This window comes from Aquarana catesbeiana, linkage group LG12 (genome assembly GCF_042186555.1).
Source record: "Aquarana catesbeiana isolate 2022-GZ linkage group LG12, ASM4218655v1, whole genome shotgun sequence".
NCBI lineage: Eukaryota > Metazoa > Chordata > Amphibia > Anura > Ranidae > Aquarana > Aquarana catesbeiana.
The window spans coordinates 226,666,157-226,672,156 of NC_133335.1; positions in this window are offsets into that span (position 1 = coordinate 226,666,157).

A 6,000-nucleotide genomic window follows, 5' to 3' on the forward strand; every position below is an offset into this window, starting at 1 on the left:
TTTACAGATTGTATAGAGCTTCAGCTGCTTTCGGGAAGGTTCCAACGTTACATTTTTATACGTTCCAGCTAGGACTCTCTAGTCATGTGGCCTCCGTCCTACCCACAGAAAGAATTAAAGGTACAGAGCTTTAGCTAGGAAATAAAGTGACAGTGACATGGGAGGATGTTATGGCTTTGACCAAGCTTCACAGCAGATGGAGCTGGTAATCCCACGCAGGGGCTGATGAATTACTGAAAGGTCACATTGAAATTGAAACAGGGAACATGCCATCTGTGCAATTTATAGCATATCTCTTTTCATTCGATTGAAACTGCTTCGAAATTCCAACAAGAGATAAAATAAAAAGTGTGCTTGTTCCAATAAATTGCTGATGGCTTATTGAATACCTGCTGCCACCCTGTTCATAGAGGAATGTAGTCAGATTTTAGGGTCCTGGAGTATACAGAGCCTAAAGACAGATTGTAGACTTTCTTACCTTTAAAGTCTAAGGTGCTTTGTGGTGTGGTTACGCTCATTGGTGCTTTGTGGTGCATTGCGGTGCCATTAATTCTGATGGCACTCCAATGCAACTCCAGAATCAGAATCAGAAAATTCCCAACACACTTTCATTATAGCACAGTGCTACAGGTGGCAATGTGCTTACTTTTGTAGACCAGAAGGATGCTGTCACGGCTTAAATTTTGGTGGATTCAGCAGGAATTGGACAAAATTAAAGAAATGTTTGGCCAGCCCAAGCAGCTTAACTGCAGTTCCGAAGGGACAAAATAGTAACATAGCCTCCCCTCTGGGGGGAGGGACCATAGTGCACAGTGGGTTGGAGTTCTGATGACCCTGGTGACAACCAGGAATTCCCTAATTTTGGAGGGATTTTGTCTTACTTCTTGAAATGTGGAAGGGGGGTAGAGATAAGGTGTGGATGGAGGTGCAGAGATAAGCTGTGGTGAGTTGTGCTTGGGGTAAGAAGAGGTGACCTGTGGACAAGGGAGAAGTGGTGAGTTGTGGATGGGGGAGGAAGAAGGGAGCTGTGGATGGGAGAGAAGGGCTGAGCTGTGGATGGGGTAGAAGAGGTGAGTTGTGGACAGGGGGAGGAAGAGGTGAGCTGTGGATTGGAGAGAAGGGCTGAGCTGTGGATGGGGTAGAAGAGGTGAGTTGTGGACAGGGGAAGGAAGAGGTGAGCTGTGGAGATGGGAGAAGAGGTGAGCTGTGGACGGGGGAGAAGAGGTGAGCTGTGCACAATAGGGAAGAGGTGAGCTGTGGATGGGGGAGTCGAGGTGAGCTGTGGATGTAGGAAGAAGAGGTGAGCTGTGGACAGGGGGAGGAAGTGGACAGGAAAGGAAGAGGTGAGCTGTGGACAGGGGGAAGAAGAGGTACTCGTTAGGGACTCTTTAAAGACTGGCATAATACCACTGGATTGGCGTAGGGCCAATGTGGTACCCATATTTAAAACGGATAAAAGTCTTTACCAAGTAACTATAGAACTGTTATGCCGCGTACACACAAGCGGACTTTCCGGCATACTTGGTCCGGCGGACCAGAGTCTGCCGCACAATCCGATCACGTGTAGGCTCCGGCGGACTTTTTTTTCCCCAAAAGTCCACCGGACCTAGATTTGAAGCATGTTTCAAATCTTTCCGTCGTAAGTCCGCCGGACTCAGTTCCTGACGGAAAGCCCGTTCGTCTGTATGCTGGTCCGACGGACCGGATACGACGCAAGGGCAGGGTACTGCATCTCGCGCTCGCTGCAATAGGAAAAACAAATTTTCCTATTGCGGCGAGCACAGGTCTATGCCAGGCCCTTAGGTCTGGTATGGATTTTAAGGGGAACACCCTACACCGAAAAAAACGAGCGCCCCCCCCCTCCTGAACCGTACCAGGCCGCGTGCCCTCAACATGGGGGGTGGGTGCTTTAGGTGAGGGGGCGCCCTGTGGGCCGTTGGTTGTCGGGGTCTGCGGGCGGGGGGCTTATCGGAATCCGGGAGCCCCCTATAATAAGAGAGCCCCCAGATCCCGGCCCCCCACCCTATGTGAATGAGTATGGGGTACATGGTACCCCTACCCATTTACCTAGGGAAAAAGTGTCAATAATAAAACACACTACACAGGTTTTTAAAGTAATTTATTAGACAGCTCTGGGGGGTCTTCTTCCGGCTTCGGGGGTCTTCTTCCGACTTCGGTGGTCCCTCCGGTTCCGGAGCCGGCAGAAGAACTGGAACACCGGGAGAAGAGGCCAGAGAGACCGGAGAAGAACCAACCAAGAAGACCCCCAAACTGTGTAGTGTGTTTTATTATTGACACTTTTTCCCTAGGTAAATGGGTAGCCCATACTCATTCACATAGGGTGGGGGTCGGGATCTGGGGGCCCTCTTATTATAGGGGGCTCCCGGATTCCGATAAGCCCCCCACCCGCAGACCCCGACAACCAACGGCCAGGGTTGTTGGGAAGAGGCCCTTGTCCTCATCAACATGGGGAGAAGGTGCTTTGTGGTGGGGGGCCCCGCAGGGCGCCCCCTCCCCCAAACCACCCACCCCCCATGTTGAGGGCATGCGGCCTGGTACGGTTCAGAGGGGGGGGGGCACTCGCTTGTCCCCACCCTCTTTCCTGACCGGAAGGGCTGCGTGCTCATGACAGGATCTGGTATGGATTTTAGGGGGGACCCCACGCCGTTTTTTCGGCGTAGGGGGTTCCCCTTAAAATCCATACCAGATCTAAGGGCCTGGTATGCCCCGCGACGGGGCTCTCAAGGTGTCAATCTCGCAGACAAAACGGCGAGATTCACTTCCTTTCTAGTCCCGTCGTACCCGAGTCACGTTCAAAATGAACGGACTTGGACATGTGTGGGCAAGTCCGTTCATTCTGAAAGTCCGCCGTAACTCCGACGAAAGTCCGTCGGAAAGACGGGCGGACATAGCCTGCCGGAAAGTCCGGTCGTGTGTAGCCAAGTCCGTCCGTTCAAAAAGTCCGGCGGTAGTCCGGCGGGAAGAACGTTGGACCAAGTATGCCGGAAAGTCCGCTCGTGTGTACACGGCATTAGTTTAACTTCTATAGTCGAGAAGAAACTGGAGAGTTTAACAAAAGACCAAATAGACGAGTTCTTGCTGGAAAAAAATATTTTAAGCAACAGACCACATGGCTTCATGAAAGACAGAAGTTGTCAAACAAACCTGATTTCTTTTTATGAGGAGGTAAGTAAAACCTTGGACAGAGGGGTGGCTGTGGACATGGTATACTTGGATTTTGCAAAAGCGTTTGACACAGTTGCCCACACACGGCTAATGTGTAAGGTAAAGTCTACAGGCTTGGAAATATCAGTTTGTAAATGGATAGAAAACTGGCTAAAAAAACGAATTCAGAGAGTTGTGGTTAATGATTCTTACTCTAAATGGTATAAGGTTATCAGTGGTGTACCCCAAGGTTCAGTGTTGGGACCCTTACTTTTTAATACCTTTATAAATGATATTGGGTCTGGGATTAAAAGTACCAGTCTTTGCAGATGACCCCAAGCTATGCAGTGGAATATCGACCTTACAGGATGTCTCCAACATACAAGCCAACTTCAATGCTCTGTCTAATTGGGCAACTATTTGGCAAATGGGGTTCAATGTTGATAAATGTAAAGTTATGCACTTGGGGGCTAAAAATTTGCATGCATCATACATACTAGGGGGAGTACAACTGGGGGCATCCATAGTGGAGAAAGATCTGGGGGTTTTGGTAGATCATAAGCTTAATAATAGCATGCAGTCCTTTCCTGTATTAGGAGAGGTATGGACTACAGAGAGAGAGACATCATCTGTATAAATCATTAGTATGACCTCATCTGGAATATGCAGGTCAGTTTTGGGCACCAGTTCTCAAAAAAGGATATCGGGGAACTGGAGAAAGTGCAGAGAAGGGCAACCAAATTGATAAGAGGCATGGAGGAGCTCAGCTATGAGGAAAGATTAGAGGAACTGAATTTATTCTCTCTTGAGAAGAGGAGATTAAGGGGGGATATGATCAACATGTTCAAATATATAAGGGGTCCATATAGTGAACTTGGTGTTGAGTTATTCACTTTAAGGTCATCACAGAGGACAAGGGGGCACCCTTTACGTCTAGAAGAAAAGAGATTTCATCTCTTCATCTACACAAATACGGAAAGGTTTCTTCACAGTAAGAGCTTTGAAAATGTGGAATAGACTCCCTCCAGAGGTGGTTCTGGCCAGCTCAGTAGATTGCTTTAAAAAAGGACTGGATTCTTTCCTTAATGTACACAATATAACCGGGTACTAACATTTATAGGTAAAGTTGATCCAGGGAAGGAAGGATTTTTTTCCCCTGTTGGAGCAAATTGGATCATGCTTTGCTGGGGTTTTTCTCCTACATCTGACACCACATCTGACATCACTTCTGACACCACTTCTGACAACCCATCTGACACCACTTCTGACAACCCATCTGACACCACATCTGACACCACTTTTAACACCACATCTGACACCCCATCTGACACCACATTTCACATAATAACACCTCTGTGTTATTATACACATAATATTACTGACACTCTCCTGCCGCCTTGTGGTTAATCCTGATACTCCCCCAGTGTTATTATGCACATTATATTACCCACACTTTGCCTTATGGCTGATCCTGGTATGACTTTCCCTGTGTTACTATACACATAATATTACCGATACTCTGCCGCCACTGTGTGGTTGGACCTGGTATGACTCCCCACTTTTACTTTACACATAATTTTACCAAACACTCTCATGTCCCCTTGTTGTTGATCCTGGTATGACTTCCCCTGTGTTACTATACACATAATATTACTGTCACTATGCTGTCACCTTGTGGTTGGATCTGGTATGACTCATATGTGCTACTTTACACATAATATTACCCATACTCTGCTGCCACCTTTGGTTGGATCTGGTGTGTCTCCCCATGTGGATCTGGTGTGACTCACCCTGTGGATCTGGTGTGACTCCCCTTGTGACTTCCCCTGCTGCCACCTTTTGGTTGGTCGCGCTAAGACTGCGTGTTACTATATGCATATTTTTTAGAATTTGAAAATTAGAAATGTCAAATGTGTTTAAGTTTTGGGGTATAATATAGCAACAATAGAGTACTGATTCAAAATTTAAGATAAGGTTTTAGGTCTTTATTTACTATTTATTAGCATTATTTATAAAATCACTGTGGACTGGACATAGACTGTATGCTATACAGTTACTATGCTGCCAGCTTCTGGTTGATCCTGGTAGTGCTTACAATGGTTTTCTACACATAGAATATTGCGGTTAATCTGCTGCCATCTTGTGGTTGATCCTAATAGGACTCCCCCACATAACTATACACACAACATCACTCTGCTGCCACTTTGTGGTTGTAACTAGTATTATTGCCTTTGTGTTACCATACAAACAATAATACCATTACTCTGCTGTCACCTTGTGGTTGATCTTGGTAGGACTCCCCCAGTGTTACTATGCTCACAATATTACGATCACTCTGCTGCTGACTTGTGGTTTATCCTTTTGGGACTCCTCCACTGTTACCATACACACAATAAGGGGTGGACTGAAAACTTATGGGGCCCCCAGGCAATAGGAGATTATGGGGCCCCCAGGCAATCAGAGATTATGGGGCCACACAGTATACACACACACAGTATACAATCACACAGTATACACATACATGTACACACAGTATACACAGACAGATGTAAAAAAAAACACAGATTTATACATACTGTCCCTGGTTTTACTGAGGCTGGAAACCCTGATGGGGCCCCCTAGTGGCCCAGGGCCCTCGGGCAGTGCCCGAGTGGCTCAATGGTCAGTCCGCCTCTGCACACAATATTATTGTTACTTTGCTATCCCCATGTAATTGGTCCTTGTAGGACTCCCCCTGTTTTTCCATACACACTATATTACTGTCAACTTTGAAACTGGTATTATTCCCTCTGCATTACCATTCACACAATATTACCTTCACTCTGCTGCCACCCT